We start from the raw sequence: 13,516 nt of genomic DNA, 5'->3' as shown, positions 1-13,516 counted from the left end.
TTTCCACAGTCCATTTTAAATGAGCCTTGGCCCAGAGAAAACGCCTGCGCTTCTGGATCATGTTTAGATATGGCTTCTTTTTTTACCTATAGAGTTTTAGCCGGCAACGGCGAATGGCACGGTGGGTTGTGTTCACCGACAATGTTTTCTGGAAGTATTCCTGAGCCCATGTTGTGATTTCCATTACAGTAGCATTCCTGTATGTGATGCAGTGCCGTCTAAGGGCCCGAAGATCACGGGCATCCAGTATGGTTTTCCGGCCTTGACCCTTACGCACAGAGATTGTTCCAGATTCTCTGAATCTTTGGATGATATTATGCACTGTAGATGAGGATAACTTCAAACTCTTTGAAATTTTTCTCTGAAAAACTCCTTTCTGATATTGCTCCACTATTTTTTGCCGCAGCATTGGGGGAATTGGTGAACCTCTGCCCATCTTGACTTCTGAGAGACTACTCTGAGAGGCTCTTTTTATACCCAATCATGTTGCCAATTGACCTAATAAGTTGCAAAATGGTCCTCCAGCTGTTCCTTATATGTACATTTAACTTTTCCGGCCTCTTATTGCTACCTGTCCCAAATTTTTTGGAATGCGTAGCTCTCATGAAATCCAAAATGAGCCAATATTTGGCATGACATTTCAAAATGTCTCACTTTTAACATTTGATATGTTATCTATATTCTATTGTGAATAAAATATACGTTTATGAGATTTGTAAATTATTCCATTCCTTTTTTACTCACAATTTGTACAGTGTCCCAATTTTTTTGGAATTGGGTTTGTAGATGTTTAAGCCTTTATTTTGGGTAAGTTTCACTACTGACTGTAAAATTAAGAGATTAATGTTTAGACTTTTGCATATTATATCCTAGAACTTGGATGTGGGAAATAATTACATTAGATCCAAAAGATAGTTTTAGCAGCATAGTGCAGATGCTACAGAATACAGTTAGCTGACTAACTGTATAAGATTGTGTGCTACGCTAATATATTGCTTCACAGGCATTACTGGCTTGTACTTTTACATCCATAATATTATAAATTGACAGTTTCTTGCTGGTCTGTGGTTTTACAATGCTGTAATTTTTTTAAGATTTCATATTATTTTAAGGTGAGCTTAAAGGGTACACTACTATGAAAATCACATCGTTTCAGTGTGACATCAATAAGAAAAAGTATAATTTCATAGATATTGTTAATAATAGTTGTTCATATTAAAATATGTATGAACTTAATACATGACCTAGACTATTTATTTAGCAAAATCCTATCATTTTAATAAATATTACATGAAATTTATTACAAATTGTTGCTGCTCCAATTAAGCTCAGTGTGCTCTCTTTAAACTCTTCCACATTGAACGTCTATGTAAATACTCCAGAAACATACTTTAAATATTAACTGATGGTTGTCACTTTAAGTTAAGTTAATTGATTTTCTATAGATTCTGTCAACTCAAATCTGCAGACTGGCTCTGACCTTTGGCAACTAGCATCAACTTCTCCAGACTGTAAATCTGTTGAAAATCGGGGCAAAAACCATGTAGTGTATTCCAGCCATAAGAGACTATAGATTAGTTGACATCCATTTAAAAAGAGGTTTCATTATGAAGCTAGTTTCTGTGTTCATCCCCATGAATGAAATGTTTTATTGGTGTGTTTTATTTGATTTTTGAATGTGTTACTTAGCTGAACATGGACTAGTCTAGATGTTGCAATGTGCTTAAATGACATGTCATTATGAATAATATAACTGATCGACTTAAATGCTTTGTTGCTTGATTTTAGTGTTCTGGTTTTTTTTTTTGTGATTGACTTTGTACCTTCAAAAAAGTAATGAAATGAAATGAAAACCTTCATTTCAAAAAATTGAAATTTTTTTGTCATTTAAAATAAAATTTTATATTTTTGTGTGTGAGATTAATATTTTATTTTAACATAAGTTTTAGTACTGAAACCAATATCTTAATAGGTACGTTTACCCTAATGAGCAAATGTGCAACACCTGACCATAATAAAGCCAATGAACCAATCAGAATGAAACACAATTGAAAACAAAATGTCATAAACACAAGGGAAACGTGGGAATCACATGACACATGAAAACATAGAGCCCAACCAAACACCAGCTTTACATGAATCCATTAAAATAATCAATTCTGTATTGATGTACAGAGTTAAATACAGTATTTTTTTTTTTTTTTTTTGGCATTTGTAAAAAAAATATGCCCATGATTGTTTAAAATGAATCTTTAGTTTCTTAACTTAAGCTTTGGTTATAGTTTATATTATTATTATTATTATTATTTTGTTTTTTTATTTAACACATTTTTATTTCTTCACAAAAATTAACTTGGGATCAAACGATTATTGTCAGACCCACCACAGTGTTACCACGGACCCCCTAAGGGTTACAGACCCCCTGTTGAGGACCCTTGATACCCAACTGTAATCATGCGCATGTAAAATACAGACTTTATTTCTGAGTTTTCAAAGTATACATTTGCTTTTATAAACTTAAATGTACCAATATGTAACAAGTGATTTAAGCACTAAATCAATTGGAAACTGGACTGATGTCACAAACCTTTGCCTTTACTTTGTACCTATTTGATGCCGTTAGCCATTTTTCACCTCTCGTTTACATTAAGTTCAGCATTTATGACATTTTCCCCACTTGCTCCGATCCAGTGTCAATCCCACAATCCCTTCTGTCCCATAGAGGATGAACTGGAAAACCCTGCTCAGTGGAATACATTCAGCCACTAAAATATCCCAGATTGTCAGAGCAGTCATTAGTCCGGTGACCACATTATCTGAGAAATCTCCTTCCAGATAAAATAATTTAAAGGGCACCCAATTACCTCTGAAACCAAGGTGATTTCCTATTAAGATCTCTGCCTCTTTTACCTCAGGGATTTTCAGGTTTTGCTCAGATTTCTCGCAAGCCTCAGAGGTTTGCAATCTGGAGGGGAAAAAAGGTGATTACAGAAAAGTTGACCCTTTGTTCTTTTTTGGACTTGGGGGCCACAACACCCCTGGGTAAAGATGGGTGGACGTTTCTCTTTTTCAGCAGAGCTCTTTTCATCTTTATCTCTTCTCCCCCCCCATGACAAAAACTACTGTATTTGTGCTGCTGTAATGCAGAATTCAAGAGTTTTATAGCAAGAGTTTCAGTTTTGCACACTATAAATGCAAGTATGCAGTTATCTACGCTAGCATTGATTTATATTCCATTTGATCTGTCTGTTTCTTGGATGAGGGACAAGTTGGAGCAAGGTGCATGTGCGTGTATAGTCTTATCTGGCCACAGTGAAATTGATTTTATGATACTCAAAAATCTTGTAAAGTGTGTGCGTGACAGGGAGAAATTATATATTAAAGGGATATTTCACCCAAAAATGAAAATGTGATGTTTATCTGCTTACCTCCAGGGCATCCAAGATGTAGGTGACTTTGTTTCTTCAGTAGAACACATTTGATGATTTTTAAGTCCAACCGTTGCAGTCTGTCAGTCGTATAATGCACCACTGGCCAACTCAAACACAATATTTATACTGTGTGTATAAATATGTGTGTCACAATATTTAATTAGATTTAATTCATACAGGGCTACCTCATGTTGCACGTTTGCACTTTTTGAGAAAAACAATGGCCCAATAAAAAAGACTTTTCAGGTCTATGTCCAATCCCTCACTTTTTCTAGTTATATAAGGTTAAAATATTTTCTGTAATTGTTTTTCTCATATCGCAATATAATATTGATATTGCCTGGACAGTGTAAAATATTGTGATATTAATTTTAGCTCATATCGCCCACCCCTATGTAGTGGTCGACCGATATATCTCCAAGGCCGATATATCGGCCGATATTTGGCATTTTTCAAATATTGGCATCGGCCGATAAGTTTTTCTGTTTGGCTGATGCATTTGAGGCGGGACTTTTATTTTGACGGCGCTGAGAGCGGCAGCGTCTGAACACACAGTGCTCACATTCTTCCTCTTGTTTGCCGTTGTTGTTAACAGTTCTGTCTAATACGGATAGAAGTCTGCCTAATAATCAGATAGAAAGGAAATTAAAATGTATACAAAGTATTATATTATTAGTAATAGAAAGGCAAACATTATAATATTTTCTCGTTTGCCGTCATTTGCTGGAATTTATATCATTTAAACAAATCTTTGAATGAACAATGAACATTTAATTTCACAAACCTTGCAAACTTAGTCGAATCCAGCTGTGAGATTTTGTGAAGTGTGCATTTGTATCCTGCATGATCACGTGTTCTCTGCGTGACGGTTGGTCCATGCAAATTGAATGCTGACAGGAAGAGAGTTCAGCTTCATTAAAAAGATGTGTGATCGTAAACTCGTGATTTCAAATTATGCTGCTCTTTATGCATTTGCCCACTGTCATATTCATGTCATTTTCGCTGTGTGCTGTATGTAAAATGAGTGTTACCTTGGCTTTGTTTGAAAAAATATGATTCCCAATGCACACAAACTTCCCAGAATACTGAGTGCCCTGTTGGATACAGCGTTTACTTCCTTTTTAATTATATTTTTATTAAATATTTATTTATTTGTGAAAAATACTTTGTCATCTTAAGTATAAGTATGTTTATTTTACATATTTATTTTTTAATCCATTTTCAAAAGATTTCAAATTTCTTGAATATTAATTAAAATAAATAAAATTATATCGGCTTTTTATCGGCCATCGGCCACCCTGCTTTCCAAGATATCGGCATCGGCTGTCAAAAAACACATATCGGTCGACCACTACCCCTATGTCATGCATGCTGTTCTGGCCTTTGAGAGACTGCGGATTGCGGTCTCCATCTTTACACTTCCTGCCCAGCAGCTGTAATAGGCCACAGGCTCTTAGGTTATCACCACTCTAAAAGCCACAAATTAATACTTGTCATGGAATTGAGATCTGGCTTTCCAAAGAGCACTGGACACTTGTTAAATGCCCATCCACACACTGTTAGTTGTTCACAGCAAGTGTGTTAATCATGTATGGGAAACAGTGATAATTTAGCTCAAAGGGAATCATTTAAGATTTTAAAGGGAACTCCACCAATAATATGTAAGGGCATTTGGACAGAATCACTGTTTTACGGCTGATCACTGAGACGGCCAGCAATTCAGTGAAATAAAGCTGCTAAACACTAACTGATGTCTATTTTTAGGGGTGCTCTGATCAGGATTTTTGAGGCCGATCACCGATTGACGATCACAGAAAGCAGTATCTGCTGATACCGATCACCGATACCGATCTTTTTAAAGCCTTCTTTTTATAATTTATAACATATATAGTGATACTCCAATCAGGATTTTTAGACATTTATTCAGGGCCTGAATTTCATTTTTGAAAATGGGGGGAATTCCCCTTTTAGTTGACTCTTGTGAGAGGGGAAGCAGCTTTCACACAGGAGTCTGCTACTGAATCATGGCTGTTTACCACAAAAACAACATTTATCCATTATTTTGATTTCAAATTCAAACATTGTAACTAAAAATGCTTTTTCAGCATTGCAATTCTTTTTTTACACAGTACAGTAATACAATCTTTAACAGACATGTTTAAACACAATAAATATAAGCAACACATTATTCAATGCTTTTTTCAATGCATTTACTTCTAGATTTATATATTAAGTTGCTCAAGTAAGTGGCAAAACATTTAAACTACTGTTCTTACGTTATCACAAACTTACCATTAGATTAGACCATTAAATAGTCAGCTCTACTGCCTTTCCTTTTTTATTTAAATCTTTATTACAAGCAATCCTGGCGTTCATAAAGAACTTTGTTTTTCTACCTCCACGAGTGGCATCTATTATTGCCTTGTTTATCTAAAAGTGCTCTTTCCCTTTAAACCTAGCCAAAAAGCCATATGTGTTGACTATGAAACACAGTAGACTTTAATAATATGCATTTATGGTGTAATTGCTACATTTTCGTGTCAATCCATGTTCATACGGAAAACAATGCACTGTTACTTTAATTCAGCGCTTGCAGAGCAGCAATAGACTTGGTGTGGAAGCGATCTCTGCACTGCCGCAGACGCACTGCCGGACAGCAACCATGTGCAGTGTATGCTTTAATCCGTTAACATGAGCGTGGAAAAAATACGCACCGCATACGCACTGCAAACTGAGGAATGTGAACCTGGCATTATGTATACATACATTTGCACTTGTGTGCTGTGAGTGTGCATGAGCGCACGGTCTTCAGGAGAACGCGCGAGCGCTGAATGGTTAAACCAGGGGTGCCCAAACTCTGTCCTGGAGGGCCACTGTCCTGCAGATTTTAGCTCCAACTTGCCTCAACACACCTGCCTTTAAGTTTCTAGTATGCCTAGTAAGAGCTTGATTAGCTGGTTCAGGTGTGTTTAATTGTGGTTGGAGCTAAACTCTTCAGGACACGGCCCTCCAGGACCGAGTTTGGACACCCCTGGGTTAAACACTGGCAAGAATTAAAAAGTAATGCAATTTATAAACTTTAGTGACGATGTGACACTACCTCGACTGTGCAAGTGACAATTCCTGTGTCAACTGTGCAGCATGCAGCTCGCTTATAGACAGATGCAATGTGTGGTGATTTGAAGCCATTTGTTTATTTTTGAGAGAGAAAGGGAGAGCATGCGGTGATTCACTTACGCTGTTTGTGAAGTTACGTCTCACACAAGGTTTTCAAATTACTTCATAAGTTATTTAATCAAGACATATGAAGGTGAGTACCTCACCTTCAGTATTATAATTATTTCACCTGCGCCGGACAGAGACTGAGATGGTGCCGCTGCATATCGTGCCAAACCTCTCATGGCAGCGTCATCAGCTTGAGATCGGCCTTTTTAGAGACCGCCGATCAATTATCCCAAAGCGATTAGCGGCCGATAGTGATCGGTAGGCGATTATCGGCAGATAGTGATCGGTAGCCGATCAATCGGAGCACCCCCTACTATTTTTCAGGGCTCTGCTTTGGTCTTATAAAACTTCTGTCTTGTCTGGCATTTAGAGCAAGAGTTTAATACAACAGTAGAATGCCAGACAGTGATGAGTCCAGCCCTGTCTTAATTTCCTACACAGCCAGCCGTCAAAGTATCTCAAGCAAAATTTAAGTTACTCACTGTAATTAAGCAAATCTGGATGTCCTTTTATATATAAAGTGTGTGTGTGTGTGTGTGTGTGTGTGTATATATATATATATATATATATATATAGTGGTGTTCATTTCAGCTGGAAACTGCAATGGATTGTATGTATTGTATGGTTTTTGGAGTTTTGCAAAAATGTAGGTAGAGGCAGGTTTTCCCAAGGTGTATATAGGTTGTATTTCTCATATTTGTAACTATATTTTTGTTCTGACATAAAACAATTACTACTTTTTTATTTTAGCATTATCTCTCAATTTCCCTCGTTTATTTTTTACTCAGAAAAGGACTTTCACAGGAAGGGGTTTCTGCTAATATTTTTGCAAAATAAGCTACGATATATATATATACATTCATGAATAAATCAATGTACATGAATGGATATGTACGGGAATGTGTAAAGTGAATATGAATGTGTTATAGGCAACTGGTTGCTCAACAGTCACTGATTCATGGATTTCAGTGGGTTGTATGCGGTTCTGAGTTTGGATGATCTTTGTTTCACTCACCTCTCTGAGATTCCTACTAAATCACCTTCACATTTCCTAGTATGTAATGGCCAGCCCAGTGTTTTTGAAATGTATTCCACGTAATAATGTCCACCTAATCCTCTTAAATATCAACACTTTTGTGGCCTTTTCATCTTCATAAGTCTTTTTTGCTTATTTTGTGGGCTAAATCTGCTGAGTGTGGAGGTTTTTTAACTGTTCTCCTAACTCCTGTAGACAATGTTCCAAAGTGCAGAAAAACACAGACGCCTTCCTTTTGAAACAGTTTGTTTTGAAGAGAGCCTAGCAGGAAGACTGGAACACCAGCCTTGACCAAGCGGACAGGTGAAGGAGTGGTTCGCTGGAGTTCATTTGGATTAAGCATTTAGCACTGTACTTCAGTTTTCATTGTACTTTAATATCCCACGCAATTATTCACAAAGCTTTAATGTTTCCGTGCAAAATTCACACAACACGCAGACTGGGTGAAGTTAGAGGTCTGCATTGAACCCTGGGACCCGACCAGATTTTTTGCGCTGCGGGATTAAATTCCCGAATAAAACGCGGCAGTGGTCCGTAACTCTGGTGCAATTTGAACGGGAGCGGGCGGTCTAACAATATCCTATTCCCGACGTCCATTCAGAACAGCATATCTGCACTTTATTCTTATTGACCACCGGTACAGCTGGCGCTCAGGACTGTTATGCACACGCTGCATGCATGCTTTAATGTCACGTGTTTTATTTGCGGGGTCTGTGCGCAGCATGTGCATAACAATGCTCAGAGCAGGCTGTAGCCTACCTGTGATAAATATATACGGCCCTCAGACAGAACAGGCAGGTTGTTGATGAGTGACAGAGCAGAATAAGGATGGAGCAAAGTGTGGATGCACTGTCCTTGAAGGACGTTCAACTCGGTTTTATTTATATTTTGCTTAGCCTATAATTTTAAATGAAAGATGTTGTATTTATTTAGTTTTCTCTGCGACACTTTTCCTACTGTGTTAACAGAAAAATGTCAAACAAATTTAGTATTTTGACCAGATGAATAAAATAGGGATGCGCCGATCCGATATTCATACAGTGGGGCAAAAAAGTATTTAGTCAGCCACCAATTGTGCAAGTTCTCCCACTTAAAAAGATGAGAGAGGCCTGTAATTTTCATCATAGGTATACCTCAACTATGAGAGACAAACTGAGAAAAAAAATCCAGAAAATCACATTGTAGGATTTTTAAAGAATTAATTGGTAAATTCCTCCAGTGCCAGATGTGTCCCCCTGCTTAAGCCAGTACATGTCCAGGCCCGTCTGAAGTTTGCTAGAGAGCATTTGGATGATCCAGAAGAGGATTGGGAGAATGTCATATGGTCAGATGAAACCAAAATATAACTTTTTGGTAAAAACTCAACTTGAGGAGAAAGAATGCTGAGTTGCATCCAAAGAACACCATACCTACTGTGAAGCATGGGGGTGGAAACATCATGCTTTGGGGCTGTTTTTCTGCAAAGGGACCAGGACGACTGATCCGTGTAAACGAAAGAATGAATGGGGCCATGTATCGTGAGATTTTGAGTGAAAACCTCCTTCCATCAGCAAGGGCATTGAAGATGAAATGTGGCTGGGTCTTTCAGCATGACAATGATCCCAAACACACCGCCCGGGCAACGAAGGAGTGGCTTCGTAAGAAGCATTTTAAGGTCCTGGAGTGGCCTAGCCAGTCTCCAGATCTCAACCCCATAGAAAATCTTTGGCGGGAGTTGAAAATCCGTGTTGCCCAGTGACAGCCCCAAAACATTACTGCTCTTGAGGAATGGGCCAAAATACCAGCAACCGTGTGTGAAAACCTTGTGAAGACTTACAGAAAATGTTTGACCTCTGTCATTGCCAACAAAGTGTATATAACAAAGTATTGAGATGAAATTTTGTTATTGACCAAATACTTATTTTCCACCATAATTTGCAAATAAATTCTTTAAAAATCCTACAATGTGATTTTCTGGATTTTTTTTCTCATTTTGTCTCTCATAGTTGAGGTATACCTATGATGAAAATTACAGGCCTCTCTCATCTTTTTAAGTGGGAGAACTTGCACAATTGGTGGCTGACTAAATACTTTTTTTCCCCACTGCATATATATCGGTCAGAGAGGACCGATCCAAATCCGAGATTTTTTATTTTTGTTTTTTCTCTATTGTGCGAATTATTCTGTGTTACTTCTGAAGTCATACGATAGCTTAATGTGAGCTACATATGAATATTTAAGTCCTTACATTAAAGTTCACACAGACTCTTTTCTCTGCTGTGGCTGTCAGTCATTCGTTCAGCCTTTAATAAACCCTGGTCGCGTTCGGTTACAGCAGTCAGTTCGGTAAAGCTCTCTCCAAGATCATTCTGTGTTCCCATTATACTTGATTTGTAAATACATGTCTATGATTTTGCAAAAAGGACTTTATCTTCTTGCCGGAGTTTAATGTTGTATTGTTACTTGCTACCGGGTGTCTGTGAGAACAAAACATGGGCGTAAAAAAGACTATCAATTGTTTTTAACGTGCACAGTAACTGAAATTTAAAACTGTTAAACGAAAGGCTCAATAACTGTTGCACAGATATAATACACTACGCATCAATTTCTCTTCCCTTTGTGCTTTGCAGTTTTTAACACGAAGCGCTTACAATGTGCGCATCCTGCTTTGAGGCCTTTTGGTTTCTGCCCTACAGTTCTGTTTCTGCCCTTCAAAGAGAAATGGTTGGAAGTGAAGTGAAGCTTTTAAGGATCTGAGTGATTTAATTGGCAAAAGGCTTGTAAGTGAGCTGATATGTGTTCATAGCTATCGACCTGGTCCCAGGCAGGTGGGACGGCGGCTCCTGCGGTATGGCCAGCAGCAGGGGTGACTCTTGTTGTGAGAAGCATGCTGGTGTCTCTTCTCCTTACGGGCACTTTAGAGGTGTTTATTTTTAAAGTCCTTCTGACAACCTCCAGCCTGACCAACTAGGGCTGGCATGTAACACGTCTGATATGTGTGCAGAAGTGGAATTTTCGGACTCACAGGCAGATTATACATACAACTCACAACTTCAGCACACACTCACAAACTAAAATACTTAGTCTTACACTCCCATGTTGCTCCCATTTTAGCCCTCTCACTTGCTTGGTCTGTCTCCCTTCATTGTTCATCCAATTAAAGACCTCATGAAAATCTAAATGTAAGTTTTGTGGCTTTTAGTCCATGTTTATTTGGTAATGTTCTTATAAGGTGACTCAAGTTTACGTTTACAAAATATATGCATTTTAAATATGTCAGTATGTCAGTAAAGACTGTGCTCATCAAGCATTTTCGTGGGGTCTTTGACATATTTGCACACACACACACACACACACACACACACACACACACACACACACACACACACACACACACACACACATCACAAACAGTCACCCTCACATCACAAACAGTCACCCTCACATCACAAACAATCACCCTTCAGGCTCTAGGTCTGAGCTGCTAAATGGCTTCTGTCAAGGTGACAGGCATTAGTGTGGCAGGCGTACTAGTGTGATAAAGGCTGCTAGTGAGTTGCTCCCATGGGTCTGTGGCCGTGCTCCTGCAGCGGTCAGAGAAGCAGTGTATAAATGTCATTAAGAGCCTGTCTTTCAAGGGCTTTCGACCGCATTTCTGTGGTGTCAGCTCCAGCCCATCATTACACACTGTGTGTTGACCCCAGCCAGACATTTGGTCAAGCACAGTCACCCTTTCGGCAGGAACTGATTGTTTGTATTGGCACATAGAATATTTCCCTCTATAAAGAAGCTTATCAGATGTTTGCATCTGAAAAAATACTTAAAAAAAAACTAGATATGAAATTTTAACAATACGTTACTTTCCAGATGATGTGCTCTTTTGCAGATTGCTTTGCCAAGCTACAAACTGTACATAATTTAGAGTGGTTAACAACAACAATGCAGATACTCAAATTAGTGAATCAGTTCTCTTTGCACTGGTTCAGTTACATTAAGGGTGCTTTCACACTTGGTCCGAACCAGAGTTCGATTGGTCCCCCCTCCCCCTGCCTCCGCTGGACTGCGTTTATATTATTTTATTTGGGCCCGAGCCGCGGCTCGTTTGCGTCGTCAAGCCAGCAGCTGTTTACCCCATTGTTTAGTAACGACGGTGCAGGAGAAGCGGCAAATGCATTACATTGCTCTCTGCACTTTTATATATTTATGTTTTTGAACTGTTTGTTTTGTTTACAAAGCTTCGGTACATAACGACACTTACGTCTGTCTTACGAATGTACTGCAAATGCTCTAAAGAATGCTGAAGGCGAACAGAAATGAGATATACAGCTCTCTGTTTGCAGCGCGTCAGTCACTCTCGTCAGGAAAGTGAGTGAAACAAACACACATTTTTATCAAATAATAGCGGTTCACTTCTACGATTTGGTACGATTGAGTTCACATCAGCAGCGAACCGTTCCGGAGTTCACATGAACCGTACCCCAGAACACCCTTTTTAAAGTAACTTTATAACACTATTCTTTGTATTATATCACCTTTGCATCAAATTACAAAAAATCAGTTAATGCTAATGCGAGAGTGTTTCTAATGCAGCGTCTATGGGAGGGACGATGAATTTGACATTGTTCTCTCTCCTGACAGCCGTTATCAGTCTGTCTCAATTTTTTTCCATTTATTGAAAATCACAAAAAAACTATCGTGGAGTTTTTTTTTTTTTTTTGCTATTTGAGCAAATGGGAATGCAAAAAATATATTTGTGGTACTCTCCCATTCACTGCTCTTCAAGTTAACCCAACTATGACGACTTCCGCTGCTGAGAAACCCAGAAATGTGAAAAGGGTCCATGTTCGCGATGTCATCTCACAGTCTGAAGCGTCTGTTATAGTAAATCAACACATGCTGTTGTGAATAATTAAGCGAAGCATCTTCTCATAGGATAAGAACAAGCAGTCTCATGAATAATTAAATAGACACCAACGCGTCATCGATGTACTATAGTCCATTGCTACGTCACAAATTGTGACGTCAACACAATGTAGATTTTAAACCTGGAAGATGAAAATAGCGCAAAAAAGCTTCAAATTAACCAGTTTTCTCTAACAGTTAAAATTATCGGATGCTAACATTGTCTTCTATGATGTGCAACACAAACACCTCTGCTAAAATCTCAGAAAAAGTAGTCTGGGGTTTCATGACCCTTTAAGCGGACTCGGGTACGGTTCGCGTGTGCACACCCAAGTTCGGAAGACAGCGTTCACATCATCCAAACAAACCGAACTCTGACGTCAATCGAACCCGGGTGCGCACCAAAAGTTCTAGTGCAGGGCTCGCAAAATCGCTAGCCCGACGTCCCGGATCTCCCACGGGTCCTTAAAAACTCCTAAAGTGAATTGTATCAAACTTAAGGCCATAAAAAGTTTTAAATACATTACATGGTATAAGAAATGTCTTAATTATAATTTCAAGAGCTTACAGCTGGGGGGACAGAAACACAAGAGTCGCGATACGGCTGGATTAAACTTCAAAAGGCATTGATGTCATTGAATAAATATGAGCGCTGCACATTTCGATTCAAAACGCGGCGCGGATGTCTTTATTTGAATGTATCTGAAGGCAACCGACTATCCTCAGAAACGTGTCGTTGGCATTTTCATTTCATTTGACCTATAAATCCTGATAAAGCAGCGTTTATGAGCGCGGAGCTGCTTTGTGTACAGCCGTTACCGGGGAAACCGCATTATTTCAGCGCTCCTAAAGCGTTTGTGAAAGCCTGTATCTGAACTGTAAATCATGTAATTTTATGGCTCCGTACTGTATGTTACCGCAGACATTGCCTAACCCCACTCAT

The 13,516-nt window shown here is 38.6% G+C and overlaps 1 protein-coding gene across 2 annotated transcripts in view; it reads left to right on the top strand.

Annotated features, from left to right (window-relative positions):
* LOC107592331 (armadillo repeat protein deleted in velo-cardio-facial syndrome homolog) overlaps positions 1-13,516 on the top strand; it is a 305,477-nt gene that overhangs the window by 86,431 nt on the left and 205,530 nt on the right. The gene's annotated exons all lie outside the window — the stretch shown is intronic.

The sequence above is a fragment of the Sinocyclocheilus grahami genome, unplaced genomic scaffold (genome assembly GCF_001515645.1).
Source record: "Sinocyclocheilus grahami isolate Dianchi unplaced genomic scaffold, SAMN03320097.WGS_v1.1 scaffold152.1, whole genome shotgun sequence".
NCBI lineage: Eukaryota > Metazoa > Chordata > Actinopteri > Cypriniformes > Cyprinidae > Sinocyclocheilus > Sinocyclocheilus grahami.
The sequence above is the reverse complement of the archived record's forward strand: the minus strand, read 5'-3'. Positions and strand labels throughout refer to the sequence as shown.